The 21,907-nt window shown below is 45.3% G+C and overlaps 1 long non-coding RNA gene across 1 annotated transcript in view; it reads left to right on the forward strand.

The window, feature by feature from the left end:
• Nucleotides 1-4,951: 4,951 nt before the first annotated feature.
• Nucleotides 4,952-21,907, forward strand: part of LOC109491848 — a 37,591-nt gene continuing 20,635 nt past the window's right edge. The window contains exon 1 of the long non-coding RNA XR_002735988.2: nucleotides 4,952-5,201. This is a non-coding gene — a long non-coding RNA (uncharacterized LOC109491848). The remainder of the gene's footprint in view (nucleotides 5,202-21,907) is intronic.

Here is a 21,907-nt window from a genome sequence, read left to right on the forward strand (position 1 = left end):
ATCCAGTTGTAAAAGTTCTTATATACGTATTTATTACACACATAGGGAAACTTGTATATATGGTCTGATTCAAGAAGTATGTATATTTCCCCCTCCCCCTCCCCCCAGCTTGTGGCTTTTTCTTTTATTTTCTTAACCATATCTTTCAAGGAACAGAACGGAAATACTAACCTTTCGTGGAGTTTAACTTACCGAGTTTCTCTTCTAATGCTTTATTTGCCCTAAGAAATCACTGCTATCCTAAAATCATAAAGATTTTCTCCTGTTTCCTTTTAGAAGTTTTGCAGTTGTAAATTTTAGGTTTTGTTTCATGATCCATTTGAGTTACTTTGTGTGTGTATGAAGGTAAAGTGAAAATTTTTTGAAAAGACTGTTTTTTTCCCAATTGGATTACCTTGGTAAATCAACTGTGTGAATTACCTGACCAAAATGTCAAAACTGACCAAAAATCAACTGACCAAATTATATGGGGCTCTATTTCTGGAGGCTTTGTGCTCTCCCCTGACTTGTATGCCTGTCCTATGTCAACAACACCCTATGTTGTTTAGTGTAGCTTTATCATAAATCTGAAATCAGATAATATGAATCCTCCAACCTTGTTCTTTATCTAAAATTATGTTATATATATTATAGGTCTTTTGCATTTCCATATAAGTTTTAATTTTTTAAAATTTTTTAATGTTTTTTATTTATTTTTGAGAGAGGGAGAGACAGCACAAGCAGGGGAGGGGCACAGAGAGAGAGGAGACACAGAATCCCAAGACAGGCTTCAGGCTCTGAGCTGTCAGCACAGAGCCCGACGTGGGGCTGGAACTCACGAGCCGTGAGATCATGACCTGAGCCGAAGTCAGACATTTAACCGACTGAGCCACCCAGGCGTGCCCTGTCCATATAAATTTTAAAATCAGTGTGTCAGATTCTACAAAGTATGTAGGTGATCATGTGGTTTTCTTCTTTATTTTGTTGTTATGGTAAATGTCAGAGGTTGAACTTCAAATGTTAAACTAATATTGCATTCTCGGTATGAATCCCATTTGGTCATGATGCATCATCATTTTTATATGTGGATGAATTTAATTTGCTAATATTTTGTTAAGATTTTTGTTTTAGGATATTTGCTAGAAATTTCCTTTTCTTATAAGTTCGTTATTTAGTGTTGGCATCATAGTATTGCTGTCCCGTAAAAGGAGTCAGCAAATGTTCCCTTTTATTCTCTTTTCTGAAAATTTTTGTGAGATAGGTATCACTCTACCTTATAGGTTGGCTAGAACTCACCTGTGAAACCATATGGGATTAGAGTTTATTTGGGGGAAGGTTTCAATTTATTAATTCAATGTATTTAAATATATTTTATAGTTTCTCATACATTTACTATTTCCCTGCTCATTTGCCTTCAGCTTCAACTTCATTAACTTTTTTTTTTTTTATAATTTTTTTTTCAACGTTTATTTTATTTTTGGGACAGAGAGAGACAGAGCATGAACGGGGGAGGGGCAGAGAGAGAGGGAGACACAGAATCGGAAGCAGGCTCCAGGCTCTGAGCCGTCAGCCCAGGGCCCGACGCGGGGCTCGAACTCACGGACCGCGAGATCATGACCTGGCTGAGGTCGGACGCTTAACCGACCGCGCCACCCAGGCGCCCCAGCTTTTTTTTTTTTTTTAAGTGCAGATCTACTGGCAACAAATTCTTTTAGTTTTTGTTTTGTTTTGTTTTGTTTTGTTGTTTTTTAAGAATGTCTTTATTTTGCTTCCATTTTTGAGGAATATACTCAATGAATAAAGAATTCTGGGTTGATTGGTTTTCTTTCAAGACTTTAAAGGTGTCCATCTGGCTTGCATTATTTCAGAGGGAAGAATATGGGCATTGTTACTTTGCTTCTTTGTTTTTAATATGTCTTTTTTCTCTGGATGCTTTTCTAATAATCTCTTTACCTTTGACTTACAGCAATTTCATTATGATGTGTCTAGTTTTCTTTCTTTATTCTTGCTCTTTGTTGAGTGTCTTGGGTCTTTGAATTTATAATTTCCATAAATTTGGTAATTTTTCAATTATTATTTGTTTAATATTCTTTTATGCTTCCTCTCTGGGACTCCAATTACACATATGTTAGATTGCTTTATATTGTCTTAAAAGTTACTGATGTTATGAGCATTTTTTTCCCAATGCTTTTCTTTCTTGGCTTCAGTTTGGATCATTTCTATTGATCGTCCAAAAGTTCTTTGGTCTCTTTTTCTACAGTGTTTACTATGCTATTAAGGAAGTCCATTTAGTGAATTTTTCATTTCAGATATAATTTTTCAGCTCTGGAAGTTTCATTTTGCTTTTTTCCCTTATATCTTTAATTTATCTCATTACTTTTATGTTTTCCTTTAAATCCTCAAACATTTGGGGGCGCCTGGGTGGTTCAGTCAGTTAAGTGTCCGACATCAGCCTAGGCCATGATCTCACTGTTCCCAAGTTCAAGCCCCGCGTCGGGCTCTGTGCTTACAGCTCAGAGCCTGGAGCCGGCTTTGGATTCTGTGTCTCCCTCTCTCTCTGCCCCTGCCCAACTCGTGCTCTGTCTGTCACTCAAAAATAAATAAACATTAAAAAAAAATAAATCCTCGAACATCTGTATACTCGTCATTTAAAAACCTCTGTCTGCTACCTCCATTCTTTCTATATGTTCTGCCATTGTTTTTCCCGTTTGGTTTTTTTTGTTTGTTTGTTTTGTTTTGCTTAACTGGTTAGGGGTTACATATCCAGCACTTTGTGGTGTCGGGTGTCCCGGTGGCATTGGAGATTATGATTGTAACATTGTTGAGTGTGTAGATTTTGTTGTCTTCCTTTAAAGAGTGGTGACTATTGTTTCAGCAGCCACTAAGTTGCTTGTGAATCAGTCTGATCCTTTAGAGACTTTAAATAATTTTAAAAGATGGATCTAGAAGAGCATTTACCCTTGGGGTAGTTTTACCATGTTTCTAAGGTGTGACCCTTCTGGGTTCTCTACAAAATGCCCCAAGGTTCAACAAACTCTCTCCATGCTGGCTGGTTGGAACTTGGCCATTTCCCAGACCCATGTGAGCTCTAGAAATGTTTCATTTCAGATTCTCAGTATTTGTTATTTGCCTGGCCTCACAGAGTTTCTTCCCGAGCATGTGAAACTTAGTACTTAATGAAAGACTCAACGGGATCACTGTGCAGATTTCTGGATCTCTTTTCCTGTATAGATTCCTTCTGTACGGTATTCTATTCCACAAATTCCAGCCGACTCTACCTGCTCAAATTTTGATCTCTGCCTCCTCAATTCAGCGAGACCACTATGCTGTGCTTGGACTGCTTCCCCCTGTACTATGGCTTTGGAAATACTTTCAGACGAAATACCTAGCCTATCACAAGGCTCATCTAGTTTGCATCTCTATTTTCAGGGATCACACTCAAGCACTGCCTGTTTTATGTCTAAAAATCATAGTTTCATTGCTTGTGTCTTGTTTTCTAGTTATTTACCACAGGAAGGCAGGCCTTGTATCAGTTATTCCATCACGGCCATTATATATTTTTAACTCGCTTACCTAACAGAATTCTCATTTTGCTTATATTTCTCCTAAAGAAATCACCAAAGAGAGTATAACACATTACCAAAAATGAAGATATACTATCTCTGTATAATCACATTAATTCACCCGTTTCATAATCTTTTCCATATAAGAAATAAGATTAGTGGATTTTACTTAGTCTCAAGGAACCCATGCTAACCTAAAGATACTCCCTCTTTCTCTTCGTAAGTCATCTGTTCAATAATATTTTCTAGGATTCTGCGAGAGTATATTATGTTCACTATTAAGCTGTTTCCAGAATTGTTTTTTAAAGTATGAAAGCATGTATCTATTTCTGGTCTTTTGACACAACAATGTTTATAAATAATCCCTATTTGTGTATAGAGTGCTTGCTTACTACGTTCCTGGCAGCATGCTAAGTATTTTATATACATCATCCTTTTGAATCATCACAATACTGTTAGTTTCTTCTATTATCTTCATTTAGTAGATGAAGAAACTGAGAATAAGAGATGTGAAATAACGCCGAGGACACACAACTAGAAAGAGGTGAAGCTGACGTTTGAACCAAGGTGGTTCACTTAGAAAATGCCAGTTTAGGGGCACCCGGGTGGCTCAGTCAGTTGAACGTCTGACGTCGGCTCAGGTCATGATCTCAGGGTTGGGGAGCTCAAGCCCCGCGTCGGGCTCTGTGCTGACAGCTCAGAGCCTGGGGCCTGCTTCAGATTCTGTGTCTCCTTCTCTCTCTGCCCCTCCCCTGCTCGCACTCTGTCTCTCTCTCAAAAATAAGCAGATGTTAAAAAAATTAAAAAAGAAAAAGAAAATGCCAGTTTATCCATCAGACTATCTTTACTGTCACCTTTCTCAATTTTCATGATTGTCAGAATTTGTGTCATGATAAAGCGTCTTTATCCTTCTTTGTTTTTGTCTTTTTTTTTTTTTTCAACATTTATTTATTTTTGGGACAGAGAGAAACAGAGCATGAACGGGGGAGGGGCAGAGAGAGAGGGAGACACAGAATCGGAAACAGGCTCCAGGCTCTGAGCCATCAGCCCAGAGCCTGACGCGGGGCTCGAACTCATGGACCGCGAGATCGTGACCTGGCTGAAGTCGGACGCTTAACCGACTGCGCCACCCAGGCGCCCCTGTCTTTTTTTTTAATGTTTATTTATTTTTGAAAGAGAGAGAGAGAGAGAGAGAGAGAGAGAGAGACCACCAACAGGGGAGGGAAAGAGCGAGAGAGGGAGACACAGAATCCGAAGCAGGCTCCAGGCTCTGAACTGTCGGCACAGAGCCCAACGCGGGGTCTGAACTCGTGAGGGGTGAGATCGTGACCTGAGCCCAAGTCAGACGCTTAACTGACGGAGCCACCCAGGTGCCCCAATCCTTCTTTGTTTCTTAATATCACTTGTGATACCCAAGGAATGGCAAATATGAGCAATAGTATGGGGACCTTCAGTGCATATCGGGTATGCTTTATTGATTAATTCGTTTAATCTCTTTCTACTCTTAGGACATTGCAGGCAAACGGAGCGACATGTAGAACAGCAGAAGCAAGGAACTGCAGAACTCGTTAATTCAAATGCAACATGGCGAGGTTCCATAGCAGCCCACGTGGACGTTGTGAGGGTAAAAAAGGAGGAAATGCATTTTACATACATAAGGTACTACTAACAAGAATATGCGTTTAAAGTTCCTAGATGCATGCCCCAACAATAACTGTGGTATCTGCATGGATTTCATTAGGGCTTTTCCTGCGAAGAGTGTAAAACTCTTAAATATATCATAAAATATTATTGGCAGTGGTGTTAGGAGAGGAAATTAGTCACCAAACAAAACAGACAAGAAAACCGTGAAACCTGACAAGGACAGTGTGTTGGAGTTAGGGGATATCCAACGGAGGGTGAGATCAGCCTCACCCAAAGAAAGGTGAGAATTTGCCTGACAGATGGGAATCCAAAGAGCGGGAGGAGAGGGAGCTCATTCAGGTAGATGGAACGACATGTATAACCATGCGGGGGCATGAAACGGGCCACATTCTCTTTGATCGGTAATTATGCCTATACATAGAAAATTGCATAGACCATTCAAACAAGTTTGAGGTCTTGGTTTTCTCTCTCAGAGGGTTTATAACGTAACTGAATAGGTCAGGTGCAAGTATGGGAAGAAGATATTGACAATATGTGATGGAAGCCTGATAACATAAATTTTGTCGGATGAATGAATGATGACAGGATGTGCTGAATGCCAAATGGCTGATGCCAACTGTGAGATCTTCAAGGGGCACAGGGCAGGGGATATTCATTTTTGGATGGGTGCTATGACCTGACTTCTTTTACCACTGTCATCCTGCTGCCGGGTGGAAAATAAAATATAAAAGGGAGGCAGGGATCTTGTTGGAAGTTGTTAGGCTGATGTGCAGAGAGGGCGGTGGCTTGGATGAGGGTGATGATGGCAGAAATGGTGAAAATTAGGTTCTGGGTATTGAGAGAAAGTTTTTTAAGTTCCTTTATTTATTTTCAAATGAAAGAAAAATTTATTTTCAAATGGGAGAGTTCAAATGGGGGAGGGGCAGATAGAGAGAGAGAGAGAGAGAGAATCGCAAGCAATCTCTACACCACCAGTGTCGTGCCTGATGCAGGGCTCGAACTCACAAACTGTGAGATCATAACCTGAGCCGGAATCAAAAGTTGGACGCTTAACTGCTTGTGCCACCCAGGCACCCCCGATGCTGGATATTTTTTGATGGTAGAACTGATGAGCTGGTTTTGAAGTGTGAGAAATGGAGAGGGTGTCAAGGTTGTCTCTAAAATTTTTGGCCCGGCAAACCAGTTTTCGGCATTTACTGAGATGGAGATATCTCAGGGGAAAATAGGCTGTGTGTGTGTGTGTGTGTGTGTGTGTGTGTGAGTTGAGTAATCTGATGACTGGAAGCAGCTACTGGATTTGCCAACACAGAGGTCACTGGCGACCAGAACAATAGGACAATAAGAGCTTGGACGAGAGTGACCGGAAAGCCTAGCAGAAGATGGTTCTGGAACAAATGAGAGAAGAGGAGAGACAGCAAGTATCAATACTTATTTTGAGGACTCCCATTGTAAAAGGAAGCAGAGGAATGGGGTGATGTGGGGTCAAGGGAGTTTTTTAATGGCGGGGGAGATGTTCCAGTTTGTTCATAACTTTTTGGCCGATGGGAATGGCCCATTTGAGAAGGGGCTTTTAGGGAGAGAAAGGGGAGGTTTGGCTGAGTGAGGGCGAGAAGGGAAGGGGTTGGCCATGGAGGCAGGAGTGGGGACAGCTCATTATGGTAATAGATTTGGTGTGGGAATTTGGTGGTGGCCTTGCAGAAGTTCGCTTTTGATTGCTGCCATAGCAGTGAAGTAAGAAGCAAAATCACCACTTGGGGCGCCTGGGTGGCGCAGTCGGTTAAGCGTCCGACTTCAGCCAGGTCACGATCTCGCGGTCCGTGAGTTCGAGCCCCGCGTCGGGCTCTGGGCTGATGGCTCAGAGCCTGGAGCCTGTTTCCGATTCTGTGTCTCCCTCTCTCTCTGCCCCTCCCCTGTTCACGCTCTGTCTCTCTCTGTCCCAAAAATAAATAAATGTTGAAAAAAAAATTAAAAAAAAAAAAAAAAAGCAAAATCAGTGGCTAGAGGAGGGGGGGAGGGGACGGTGGGGGTTTGGGAAGGAGGGTGGTCATTTTGGTTTAGCTCGCGTTGAATTTGACGAGCTGATTGATCTCTCAAATGAAACTATTTGACAGGCGGTCAGAGCAGTGCGACTACAACTCGTGGCGGGGAGGGGGTGTCTCACTTGAGAGGAAGCTGGGTGCCGTGTGCAAACCTGTGGGAGCTGTACCGCAACGGTGGCTGAATTCTCCAACAGGCAAATACAAAGGAGTAAGCCTCTCACCTGCCCACAAGCTGGGGGTAAGGATAGGAATTGAGAATTCGGTAAAGGAGGCCGAGTCAGGGAAATCGGTCTGATGCTCAGGCCCCCCTCCCTCGCTGCTTTCTTCCCTCTCTCTCTGGAAGTGGGAAGGTCACTCAGAATTGCCGCGGGCCTGCCATGTGCCCACCACTGTGTTGCACACCCTTCAGTAATTCTCGCAAGAGTCTTGTTACCGTGTTACCGTCGCTCCTGTGTACAAATGAGGAACTGAGGCCCAACAGGCACAAATGAAAAGGGTGAACCGGGATAGGAACCCTGTCTGTCATCTCCTTTCCATTATCTCAGAGAGGGAGAGAAAGTTCCATGAACACAGAAAATACTTCATCAGCTCCTATACGGCAGCATCCTGAAGGAGTCACTTCTGACCAAGTACGCTATGGGTTATGGATCACGGTGAGTCTTTGCAACAAGAAAGACTCCCCATCTGGGTGGGCTTGGCCTTTCGGGCGCCGGCTTGGTGTGCAGTTAGCATCGCTGAATGGTTTAGAGAACGGGGACCCTCTTTTCTGGGGACCCTGCCCTGAAGGGTGTATGGCCTGGGGATGGTACAAGCTACATTGCAGCCCCACCTCACCTCCTTGGCCCTAGGGATCAACTCCGACCCCTATGATCATCCTCAATTTAAAAATGGGCAGCATATGGGGCGCCTGGGTGGCTCAGTCGGTTGAGCGTCCGACTTCAGCTCAGGTCACGATCTCGCGGTCCGTGAGTTCGAGCCCCGCGTCAGGCTCTGGGCTGACGGCTCCGAGCCTGGAGCCTGCTTCCAATTCTGTGTCTCCCTCTCTCTCTGCCCCTCCCCCGTTCATGCTCTGTCTCTCTCTGTCTCAAAAATAAATAAATGTTAAAAAAAATTTTTTTTTTTAAATAAAAATGGGCAGCATAGCTCAGAAAGGTTACGTAGCTTGCCCCGGTCGCACGTGTACCGAGGGGCTGAATCAGAAACTTGACGCAAATTTTCTCTCTAGCTTTGGAAGCCACACGCATAGCATTAGGCAACATGGCCTCTCTTGCCTTGTCGGAGCCAGGAAGCCTCCCCGGATTTATAGTAGGAAGAAGGTGCTGGCTTCGATCTACCCTCCCTTCCCCACCCCCCCCCCCGCCCCCCGGCTGTCTAAGCAGACCTTTATTAAGCATGCCCTTTGTGCAAGGGATTATGGATAGGGTGCCATGGGAGGCAAAGAGCTGAGCAAGCAATCAGAGCCTCCAGGTAAAGTCAGGAGGATGGTTCGCATCTGAGCGGGCCTGGGGTTATTACCAATTTATGTAGAGAAGACATACGTTTTGCCGGTGGTTTCCTGCTGTCTTGAGGTACTTGCTTTAACAGCCTGTTGGAGCCAAACGGCCGGCTCCCAAATGCCTCCCTGGAGTATGGAAAAGGGGCTGTGCAGCTGCATCAGGACCCACATAGGCAAGCATCCGGGTACGGCATTCCTCTTTTGAGCAATTTTGCCGCCTGGGCTGGTGGCCTCTGGATTTGCCAGTGCGAGGGATGGGGGCAAGTGTGTGTTGGAGGCAGCCTCTGGCCAAGGAAGGATGGGGGACTGAAGCTGGGAAAGTGGCCGAAGCCTTCTCTGCCCCTCACTAGCAATGGGAGTAGCTTGCCTTGGTGTCCTGCTCTGTGAAATGGGATAATTATATCCCTGCTCTGTCTCACTGTCTGTAAAGAAGATGTGGGAGCTTACATAACACATGTGACGGTGCTTTGCAAAGGGTAAGGTATAAATAAAAGCGTTACAGATGATTCTAAACAGCAGCCAAATAAAATCACTTGGAATGTGTTTTAATTCTTAGTTTAAGGAGATAAGAGCTCAGGCTAACACTAAAAAATTAAAAAAACAATCTCGTGGCGTATCTTTTATTGATGCCCAGGGTTTTGAGGCTCTCTACCAGCACTGTCCATATAACGAGAACCACATTTGTAATTTAAAATTTTCTAGTAGACGCATTAGAAACGTAAAAAGAAAGAGCTGAAACATGTTTATTGCTATATCTTATTTCACCTGAATGCATCTAAAATATTATCATTCTGATGTTTAATCTCTATAAAAATTATTCATGAATTATTTTACATTCCCTTTTCACACTCAAGTGTTTGAATTTCAGTGTGTATTTTGTGCTCATAACACATCTCAGTTTGGGAATTAAATTTTCAGTGGCTAAAGTACAATGTAGCCCTACCAAGCGGTACGGTTGCGTTTAACAGGAAAATATTTCACTCTGTTTCAGTTCCTTAGTTCCCCGGGATGTGTCTCCGGTCAGTGGGCATATTGGCTTGTGGCTACCGTATTGAACAACACAGCTCGCTTGCTTGCTTTTTTAGTGTTTATTTATTTTTGAGAGAGGGAGTAAGGGGGATTAGGGGCAGAGAAAGAGAGAGAAAATCTCAAGCAGGCTTTGCAGTGTCAGCCCAATGCGGGGCTCGAACTCACAAACCGTGAGATCAACACCTGCGTCGACACCGAGTCGGATGCTTAGCTGAATGAGCCGCCCAGGCGCCCCGTGAACAGTACAGCTTTCTGTCAACTGACCCCTCTTTATTCTAATTTATGTCACATTATGTCCTACTATAATCAGAGACTTTCCTGCATTGTCCTGTGAACATAGCATGGTAACTGAGGCTCCGTTTTTTCATCTGTCCAATGGGGATACTGAGAATAGCTCCTCACATAGGCTTGTAAGACGTCAACAAGATTACTTAAGCGAAGTCCCAACAGCAGTAGGTACCAGCAAATACAAGTAGTAGGTATCAGCAAATACCTGAGTAGTAGGTACCAGCAAATACGAGCTCCTGGTCTTGTTTTTCTAACATCATTGTGAATTTCTTCAGGGCAGGACCAGAGTGCTCCCGATCTCCCAAGCATTTCCCACAATGCTGAACTCACAGTTCAAAATAAACACGTACATTTACATTTTTTGATTGATTGAGGTGGCCTCAGAGGTGTTCCTAATGGCCGGGGGAGTTCCACTTGGATTTAAAAAATTGAGTGTAGACAAAACACTGTGTGAATTCAGTGGCACACAGGTAGTTAAGAATCGACTGTGAGGGACACATGGGTGGCTCAGTCGGTTGAGCATCTGATTCTTGATTTCAGCTTAGGTGAAATGTTCCCAGGATTGTGGAATCGAGTCCCCTATTATAGGGTTCTGTGCTGAGTGTGGAGCCTACTTGAGACTCTTTCTCTCTCTTCCCTCTGCCCCTCTCCCCTGCTCATTCGTACTCTCTCTTTCTCTCTCTCTCTCTAAAAAAGAAAGAAAGAAAGAAAGAAAGAAAGAAAGAAAGAAAGAAAGAAAGAAAGAAAGAAAGAATTGACTGTGATTTGCCCTCATATGGAATTCATCAATTTCAAGTTACTTTATGTTAAATTTTACAATAAGTTAAATTTCCTTTCTTTAAGCAATGCAGTCAAATTTCAAAATTGTTGGAAAATAAAGGAAAGAAAAAAAATCTATACTCCCAATCAGAGTTATTCCAATATTCTTTTTTATTAAAAAAAATTTTTAATGCTTATTTATTTTTGAGAGACAGAGACAGAGCATGAGCAGGGGAGGGGCAGAGAGAGAGAGGGAGACACAGAATCTGAAGCAGGCTCCAGGCTCTGAGCTGTCAGCACAGAGCCCGATGTGGGGCTTGAACCACAAACCGTGAGATCATGACCTGAGCCAAAGTCAGATGCTCTACCGACTGAGCCACCCAGGCGCCCCCCCCTTTTTTAATGTTTATTTATTTTTGAGAGAGAGAGAGACAGAGGGACAGAGCATGAGCAGGGGAGGGGCTGAGAGAGAGGGAGACACAGAATCCGAAGCAGGCTCCAGGCTTTGAGCCATCAGCCCAGAGCCCGACGTAGGGCTTGAACCTACTAACCGTGAGATCATGACCTGAGCCGAAGTCGGCAGCTTAACCTACTGAGCCACCCAGGTGCCCCCTCCAATATTCTTCATATGGGCTGTTAGGTAGAAAAGAAGCCGCCTTCTCCATTTTATAGGTAGTGATACTGAGACTCAGAGATTCAAGAAGACTGTTCAAGTTTACGTCAGAAATCTGTGTGAAGACACAAGAGAAAGGTTAGGTGTGCTGACGGCCCCTCCCAGTGTGGAACCGACACGTTATGGTCGAGCAGCCCCTCTTCCCGGAACCACTGCCTTGAGTTTCCATGATGGATTTGAATTTGAGTGCGAGGCATTACTAAGAAATTGCATTGCCTTTATTTTCATTGCATGTTTACTTGCCTTCTAGGATTATGTCAGGGTTTCTTAACATCAATAGAAAAGGGGAAATTTGTAAAAACCAAATGGCGATGGCGTTCAGTTGCATCTTTGAAAGGAACCTGGATTCAGTTAGATCACTGAGGCTTTGTTTGACCTTAAACAGCTTTGACAGTTTAAATTTGAGATTTTAACCCCTCCATAAGGCTGTTAAACCAGCCAGAAAATGTGGAGCATTTGAGAAATTCCGCAGATGGAGGGGACACAAATGGGTTGAAAGGAACCCAAATGCTGGTGCTGGGGACACAGGTGCCCGTGGCAGGCGGTGGGGGGGGGGGGGGGCGCGACATACCTGGGGCAGCGAATCCCTGGAGCTCCCTAAATGATGAGGCCCTGGATCTTCAGCTCTCTCTTTCCTCAACGTGCACCCGCCTCCCTGGCACTTCCTGTAGAATGGCTTTCTAGCACCTTGGCATCTTGAGCGAGAGTCGGGAGAAAATCCTAACAGAGCTACCTGGCTGTGCTGCGTGCAATGTGCTGACTTGTCCATTCAGTGTGTGCTTTACAGCCTGTGGTGCATGCAGAATGGGCAGAGGGTTCGGAAGCAGATTCAGATGACATCCCTGGTGGGAGGCGTCTTGCCTTGTTTTGTAACGGGGGTCAGAGAGGGGCTCGGGCTGCTTGCTCCTCACACACCAGTCTAGCGTGATGTGAATAATCCCAGGTGCCCTGTACCAACAGGCTGATCTGACACCATCTCTGAGTTTGGTTTGCTGATTGTAATTGTCATTTATGAACACAGGCGTCCTGCCTACAAAGGGGACGGAGAAATGGCATCAAACTCCAAATCCAAAGGCTGGTTCTTACCCTCGTGGGCGGTCCTGGTGGCACCCAAACCTGTTTTCACACAAGATCCCTTCCCCAGGCTTCAGACTTTTATGTTGTTTCCTCGCTGGTGGCCTCTCCTGGGTCCCTCTGGCCTCCTTGCCGGGAACCAAGTCTCAAGGATTCCAATGTGACCGCCACGGGCCACTTTATCCAAATGTAGCTTAAATATTACGGCAACGAATGGTCTTTTGCTACTTGAGGAACTCGGCACCTGAACGGATGTGGTCCCAGGTGCTCAGGTGTCACTATGGCCACTTCCTGATAGGGAAACAGAGAGCTCAGAGAGGGGGACCAGTCGGCTCAAAGGGGCACGCATGCAGGGCAGGATTGACCCCGACCCCCCAGTGCACTCCCTCCCTTCTTGCTCTCGCCCGGATGTGATCGTGACCTAGAACTCCAGGGCTTGTGGCTGGGGCTGTCAGAACACTCACTCAAAGCCTCTCTGGGGCCTTCCCTCTCTTGCCCTCCAGTAAGCGGAGCAGAAGCTTGCAAAGAGCTCGAATTTCACTGGGGGATGGAGTGGCAGGCAGGCAGGCCTGGCTGCAGCGGTAATTTGTCTGGTTTACTAGGTCAGTTTCCTGTCAGGGCTCACTATGGTTGAAAATTATTGTGGAGCCGGTTTCTTATTGACAGAGGCTTTATAAGCCCCCGCTATGTCTGTTCCGGCTTCCAGCCTGGAGGGAGCTGCTTCGCCACAACCTCTGAAGCCTTGCTTCTGTCATTGAGGGCTAGATATGCTTTTCCGGGGTCACCTGTGAAGCCACGCGCAGCATCAGGGCCTCGATTGGGGGCTTCCCCGGTTTGGGGCTGGCGCTGGCTGTCCTCAGCTCCCTTGCTGCTAAAACACCACAACTGTCTTTTTGGAGAGAATGTCACTTGATTTGTATTTTTGTTTGTTTGTTTAATGTTTATTTATAGTTGAGACACACGCACACACACACACACACACACACACACACACACACACACAGCAGGAGCCGGGGAGGGGCAGAGGGAGAGGACACAGAATCCGAGGCAGGCTCCAGGCTCCGAGCTGTCAGCACAGAGCCCGACACGGGCCAAACCCACAAACCGTGAGACCTGAGCTGAAGTCGGATGCTCAACCCGACGACGGAGCCACCCAGGCTCCCCGAATTTCGCTCGATTTGTAAATGTAATCTATTGTCCCTTTTTCTCTGTCTTTTTCTCTGTCTCCCTTTTTCTCTGTCTGTGAGCTGTCCTGTGCTGTAGCCAGCCACATGTGGTTATTGCTTCCTCGAAATGGGGCTAGTCCGAATTCAGATGTCTCCGGTGCGTAAAAAACACACTGGGTTTCCAAGACTTGGTACGAAGCAGAAGGTAAACTAGCTCGTTAAGTTTTTTCCTATTAATTACGATGAAATGATAATATTGAAACTCTGTCGGGTTACATCAGAAATTACCATGACATTCAGCTGTTTCTTTTTACTCTGTTAATGTGGCTACTGGAAAAACGTTGACCCGTGTGGCTGGCGTTCTATTCCCGTTGGGCAGTGCTGAGCTGCACCAATTTATTTTCTCTACAATGCAGATTGCTCCAGTGCCCCTGTTCGCATTTGAAAGGCCTGGACCCACACTTCTAGTTCCTGTGTGACTTGTTTCTTGCCTCTACCTAGCTTCAGACTTCTTCACCTCGTGCTAATAATACTGCCTGTGTTTCCTGCATCTCATGAAATTTTATATGGGGAAGGGAACGCTTTGAAATGTGTGGCGCTGGCTGTAAGGAATTCTCATTTTTATGAGAATAAAAGGTGGTAACGGCTGCCACCTATAATAGAGAAGCCAGCATGTCTAGGATTAGTTCTCATCTTCCACCCCGTGCAAAGAGAAGCCAGAGAGCCTTTTCCTTCCTAAGAGTTAGGAACAGCGGTCTGAGAGAACCGGACTGTCTTTGGGTTCACAGTTCCCAGAGTAGAACTGGGGGAGTAAAAAACAAAAAGGTCATCGAACCGGGGAAGGAGACCGAGGGTTGCTGGCCTTTCACTTCTTTTGTTCTCGTTCTTGGCCGTCAGAACTGAAACTGATGGGCAGTTGGTGGAGGGTGGCCTCTGCAAAGTGGCCTGATCAGATTCCTGAGCTTCTAGGTCATTGAGCAGGATCGCGACTGGCCGGAGCCATGCTACTCCCTCCTGACCTTGAAAGGTGTGACCAGTGGACTCACATTCATTGCCTCTCTAGGATGTACTGGGCATTGATCTGATCTTTGTGAGAATTTGGTGAGCCAGCAGAGGAGTGAAATAGAGGAAAGAGAAGAAAAAAATCCGTGTTTCTTCTTTTTGTTTAAAAAAAACCTTTTTTTTTCAACATTTTATTTATTTTTGAGACAGGGAGAGACAGAGCATGAACAGGGGAGGGTCAGAGAGAGGGAGACACAGAATCTGAAACAGGCTTCAGGCTCTGAGCTGTCAGCACAGAGCCCGACGCGGGGCTCGAACTCACGGACCGTGAGATCATAACCTGAGCCGAAGTCGGCCGCTTAACCGACTGAGCCACCCAGGCGCCCCAAAATCCCGTGTTTGATATTAGTGAACAACAACAATAAAGAAGCCAGAAATAGGGACGAATGTAAACTACTCCCTCCCTTCCTGTCCTTCGCCTCCTTTTGATCCTCAGAGCCAAGCCTCGTCCCTGGCACTCGTGGATCTCTGCAAATGAACGAATGAATGGGTTGTTTGTGTCAAAATAGACACGTTCATTTGTAAAATAAAATGGTTTGGGGTGTTGTGATTTCTCTCTGCGATTCCCAAGAAAGCTGCCAGAAAATGTCAGGCATCAGTTTGGAGCAAAGCGGGATTCCGAAGGTACTCCATGTATCGGTAGGCAACTGGAGAAGGTGAACTCAGCCTACATGTGTCTGATACCAGAGATTTTTCTGAGGGGCTGGACGGAATTACTTCTCCGTAATTACCATGCAAACATAATGTTATATAAACACGGAAATGCAATCATGTTTTATATATATATATATATATATATATATATATATATATATATATATATATGTTTTGTTTGCCTTGGTAGCATGGTCTTTCCTTTCTGTTGTTGCTTGGGTCCTTCTTCATCCAACCACTGTGTCCGTTAATACTGCCTTCTCCCACGTAACTCGTGTTGATACCCTGACAGAGGTCTTTCCTCACTTTTCTCTGTGTGTATATAATCACAGACACACATCAGGTGCACATAGCATTCCTTTTGTCGAGGTGTATTTTAACTAAATGGAATAAAATAGTATCGCTTTCCTTATTCAATGGTACTGCACAGAAATTCCACCAAGACACAGAGCTCTAAATCATTCTTTTTCGTGACTATATAATATTCCATTGGGTGGATCTATCATCGTATCCTAACCTTCTCCTTAGCAATATGCCTGTTTGTTCCCAAGTTTGTTTGTTCGTTATTGACCTTTTGAACAATGTGTGTCCCTATGCCTCCTTTTTTTGGTACGGGTGTTTTTATTTATGTTAGCTAAGTTCCCAGGAGAAGATTACAGAGTATATACGTACTTTTTAATTTTAATAAATATTACAATTTTTATAATTTTATATTTTATATTTATTGATAAATATATTTATTTATAATAATTATTAACATTAAAATACTTTTAAATTTTAATAATACTGTCACAGTACTTTCTGAAAAGACTGTAACAGTTCTCATTTTCATCAGCTGTGTAAGAAAGTACTCCTTTGCTATACCTCCAGAAGGGTATTTTTTTTTTAAAGAAATTCCTTGGGGCGCCTGGGTGGCGCAGTCGGTTAAGTGTCCGGCTTCAGCCGGGTCACGATCTCGCGGTCCGTGAGTTCGAGCCCCACGTCAGGCTCTGGGCTGATGGCTCGGAGCCTGGAGCCTGTTTCCGACTCTGTGTCTCCCTCTCTCTCTGCCCCTCCCCTGTTCATGCTCTGTCTCTCTCTGTCCCAAAAATAAATAAAAAAACGTTGAAAAAAAATTAAAAAAAAAAAAGAAAGAAATTCCTTGCCAGTATGATAGATATAAATGAATAATTTATTGCTCTAGACTGGGAGTCATGGGGGGGGTGGACTCCTTCTCAGAACACTGTTTTTTTTAACAGGCAGAATAAATTACATGGGATCACAAAGAAAACTAATTATATTGAAATATAGTTCTCAAATATCAAAAAACCTCCAATGTACAATATAGACGTATGTGTGTCTCTATTAACATATTAAATAACACAGTCTAGTTGCAGGGCTCATAGCTACCATTAATTCAAAGAAGTGAAATATAGATGATATTTCAACATATATGCCACAGCGGTAACATGATATGAAAGATCTGTGATTTGTAATGGAGACAAAGTCACAGGTACTGCTCACATGACTGTGGTTTGTCGCCTGCACTTGTGATTGAACATAAACTCTACAATTCAGCTGGAAATGGATGAAACTAGAAATGTCATGTTTTTCCATGCAAGCTCATAGACTGCCCAATATTATCCTCAGCTCCTTGGGGCCTCTCTGTACTGTAGGTTAGGTAGGTGCCCCTGCTCTAGACTCTCAGAGAAGAGACTTCAGAGACTGTCCGATTCTACTCTTTCATTTTACCGCAGAGCAAGACAGTATCCTAGAGATCTGAGGTCAGATCTCCCAGCCCCCTTCCTGGTATTCTTTTGCCCCCAGTTTTCTGTCTCTCTAGGGAGGCCCACCCCAGCAGATGAGGTTGGCTTAGCCTCCTCTGTTTGGCTCCAAGTCCCGGCTAGACCAGTGGTTGGGAAACTACAGCCTGTGGGCCACGTCCAGCCTACTGCTGTTTCTTGTATATAAGGTATTATCAAAACACGGCTGCATCCATCCGTTTTCGTATTGTCGTGACTAGTTCCTGTTACGATGGCAGAGTTGAGTGGTTGCGACGGGCCACAGGGGCCACAGACCCTACAATATTTACTCTCTGACCCTTGGCAGGAAAAGTCGGCCAGCCCCCAGCTTAGACCCACAGGTGATGTGTAGTCTGACCGCCACTGTGCCTTAATGCTGCCTCTGCCAACTGTGGAGCTGGGGAGCACAACGACACCCTTGTTTTAGGGACTTTGCATATACTGTTCCCACTCTCAAGAATGCTGACCCCTCAGCCCCCATTCCTGTGATTTCACTCCTTCCAAGAAGCCTTCCCTGATCAACCCCTTTCCTCAAGTCTAGTTTGCCTGCCCCTAATGCGTGCCCCTTGAGTGCCCACCTTGACTAGCACTGGCCATGTTTAACTGTGACTGTCTAGTTGCCTGTCTGTCCCCCACACTAGATATAAGCTCCCTGATAGAAGTTCACTAATATATCCACAGTATCTGGCTTTACGGAGATGCTCGAGACATATTTGTGGGCTGGATGAATGAATGAATGAATGAATGAATGAATGAAGTAGGTGAAAGTTTATCCTCAATGGCCCTTACAGTTCACTACTTTTTTTTAATGTTTATTTTATTTTTTTTGAGACACAGAGAGACAGAGCATGAATGGGGGAGGGTCAGAGAGAGAGGGAGACACAGAATCTGAAGCAGGCTCCAGGCTCTGAGCTGTCAGCACCAGAGCCCGACGCGGGTCTCGAACTCACGGACCGTGAGATCGTGACCTGAGCCGAAGTCGGACGCTTAACCGACTGAGCCACCCAGGCGCCCCAGTTCACTACTTTTTTATCCTTCTGTCTTTCCCTTCAAGGACAACCTATCACCACCCTGCTCTCCTTTATTTATTTATTTTTTATTTTTTTTAACGTTTTATTTATTTTTGAGACAGAGAGAGACAGAGCATGAATGGGGGAGGGGCAGAGAGAGAGGGAGACACAGAATCCGAAACAGGCTCCAGGCTCTGAGCTGTCAGCACAGAGCCCGACGTGGGGCTCGAACTCACGGACCGTGAGATCATGACCTGAGCTGAAGTCAGACGCTTAACTGACTGAGCCACCCAGGTGCCCCCACCCTGCTCTCCTTTAAATGGACTCACTATAATCCCCTCCTACTATTGAAATGTGTTTTCCGGAAATAACTTGATAAACTTATTCTTAAATATCTGATACAGATTAATGTAAGGGCCACGAGAGCACAAATCTTCTCTATGTTATTCTCTATGTTGCCCCTTTTATCAAATGCCCAGTACATACATGGGAGTGTACAAAGAAGGTGTTCGGGAGATATTTTTCCAAAAAGATTAATGTTTGTGGTAGCTCAAGTTTGGCTTAAACCAAAGGAATACGTCTCTAACTGTGGAATTTTTGGTGTGAGAGGCCAAGTTGGGAAATATTTTTGGAAATAAAATTTCTTCTCTTGTGTTTCTGAAATATCGCTAATTCAAAGACTTCCCCTTCTGCTTAACTGTAAAAGGTAGACTGGCATCTTAGGTGTCAGGGTAGGGGATGGAAATGCTAGAGGAATGTGTATTAGGAGAGGTCTGAAAACCCAGGGAAGGTGGGTTTTTGTGAGAAAGTCTGGTATCTTTGTGGCTCCCCTATCTCAAAATTCCTTCAACTCCGAATGCACAAAGTTAACCTTTTTGATGTTTATGGGTGGTCTTGACAGCCCAGCTTCTTTTTATCTTAAATGTTTATTTTATTTATGTATTTTTTTTTTGAGAGAGAGAGAGAGAGAGAAAGAGAGAGAACAAGCAGGGGAGGGGCAGAGAGAGAGGGAGACACAGAATCTAAAGTAGGCTCCAGCTCTCAGCTGTCAGCACAGAGCCCGACGTGGGGCTCAAACCCATGAACTGTGAGTTTGTGACCTGAGCTGAAGTCAGACACCCAATTGACTGAGCCACCCAGGCGCCCCGGTGACAGCCCAGCTTCTGATCCCCAGTTCTAGCTCTGCTCTGGGGCCACCCTTGCTAGCTCTGGATGAGAGAGTAGAGTTGGTGTCTCATGTGCTGGGTGACTAGAAGTCCCCCTCCCAGGGCCAAGGTGCCATCACCGGTGGCTTTGGGGGCTCGTGGGGCCTCGGTTTGGGGTTGCTCCTGGCCATGCAGGCTGCTGGGAGGTGCCACCTGTTATGGCCCAATATCCCGTTTTCCCCATACTGGGCTTCTGTCTTTCTCCAATGGCCTGTGTCTGTGCTGGTAAAGAGATCTCACTACCCCTTCAAAGTGCCAGAGAAGTTGGAGATCTCAGCAAAGTTTCCAGATCTTTTGCAACCTTCAAGGGGGCTAGAGAGCTGATCGGGGTCCTGTCCTAGCTAGAGAGGGCCCCTGGTAGTGAGAAGGGGGGAAGTGAGAAGTGGGGGGAGTGAGGAAAACAACAAACACAACCTTCCGCATCTCTGCTCTCTCTGGACCGCGGCTGGGAAGGATAAGGTAGATTAGCGAATAGTGTCCCTTTTCCCACAATCACTGATTCTCAGGTAGCTTTTCTTGGGTGGAGAGGAAAAGACAGATTCTGTATAGATGTAAGGCCTCTGGCTCGATGGGCCCCTAACACTCTTTTTCTTTCCCAGTCCCCTTCTCCCTTCAACCAGCCCGCTTGAGAAAATATCCCGGACGCCCCACAGTTCTAGTCCTTGCCCTGCTTGAGAATCCGTGAGGATTATCTGAGGTCATTCGGTCTTGACCTTCTAATGCCTTCTTGCCCTGGGCAGCCAGTCCGTGGCCTGGGTCCATAAAGCCTTCCTAAAATGTCCAGGTGGTCTGGCCTGCTATGCCACGGTAAATGGCGTGTGCCAAAGACGGGAGCCTGGCCCCGGCAATGCCTGTAGCAAGTCAGCACAGGAAAATCACGTAAGAGCCACAAACTTCTGAGTCCACAGGGCAGCTACAAATCCCTTCTTTTCTGGAACGTACCACCAGCCCAGGGATGGACTGTGACGAATATTTGGCCTCAGGCAATGCTGGAGCCTAGGGAATGCTTTAGATGCATGTGTGTTTTCTCACAGAATTATAAAGCCCAGCAGCTCCCGGTGCCAGAGCTCGCAGAGAGTTTCTGTGTTTTTCGACTATTCATTAGTGATTACATACCCCCCTGAACACCTGCAAAACCGATGCATAAAGCGAGCATTCATGGACTTTGGCAAGGCCTTCATGGGAACTGCGGAGCATGGGCCACGGTCATTGTATCTCCAGATAAAAACATTCTCTTACCAAGGAGGCCTCTGAAAATAGAAGCAGGCTGCAATTTCGGTTCGGCACCACGGGGTATTAAAAAGAAAAGTGTTACTTCACCTCGTCTCTTTATAAAGTCAGCACGCTGCGGGGCCGCGGCGTCCCTGGACAAACTCTCTTTCAGGGACCCTTTGGGGAGTGACAAGAGGGGGTGGTGGGCGCTGCGTGATCGGGCCAGAGGACGGCCCGGCCGTCGGTGCCTTGTGGCCTGTTCTCCTGCACGTTATACTGATTTACAGCAGGATAACAGGAAACACGGAGCCTGGGTGGCCTTCTGTGTAATCCTGGGTGACAGATTGCTTCTGCCCCTTATAAAAACGGTGCCATAATTAATCCGAAAAGGCCAACGGTAATAAATAACCATTAAAAGAAATAGCATCTTGATACAAAATATGGCGGTGACTTTTAGCATGGGTCTCTCTCACCGTTATTTATTTATTTATTTATTTTTCTTACAAACGTTGGCTCTTAAGTGACAAAATGGCTGCTGCCGGCACAGGAAGGCTCCGGAAATCGGGGCTGGGGGTACAGTGGTGAAGTCTGAGCTGGCTCAGGGGGCAGAGCCCAAGTGTCCCCAGGAGGACGGTGAGGACCATTTTACAGGGTAGGGCAGCTGAGATCTCTGTGGGCATCAGAGAGCCCAGGCTCCTGAAAACGTAAAAATATTTTGTCTACAGAGGCAAAAAGACGTTTATGTTGATTCGCTGTCAGATGAAATTGGCCGGCCTGGATAATTTAGCAGGGTTTTTCTTGAGTGTGGGTGGGTGGATGGGGGGGGGGGGGGGGGGGAACAGGGCTGGGGAGGGCCCCAGATCGCCCCTCTGCTCTGCCTGTGTAGACAGCCTCCAGTGGTCAATTAGCCTCCTGAAGTGCCTCATTCTCCGATAACAGCTTATCCGCTAGGAGAAGCGACGCTCACAGTATGTTTTATCCTCATACATATAAACACACATCGTCACAAACTCATTTAGGTTAGAAAGGACTTTTAATGGGACATCTGGCTCTCTTCCACGACTTCTTGTCAAGGCAAAGTAGATTCCCTTGTTAATATCCTGTAGCAACCACATGGATGTCTAGAATCCGTGGTTACGTAGAAATATTTTTTGCCTCTTGCTATCGATTCAGCTGGTACAGGGAGCAAAAATAAAATAGTTAATCCCAAGAAATGACCGCCAGAATTTCCATAGATATCATCACCCTGAAAGGTGGACGAAGCTTAAGTGCTG

Source organism: Felis catus, chromosome D1, assembly GCF_018350175.1.
Source record: "Felis catus isolate Fca126 chromosome D1, F.catus_Fca126_mat1.0, whole genome shotgun sequence".
Taxonomy (NCBI): domain Eukaryota; kingdom Metazoa; phylum Chordata; class Mammalia; order Carnivora; family Felidae; genus Felis; species Felis catus.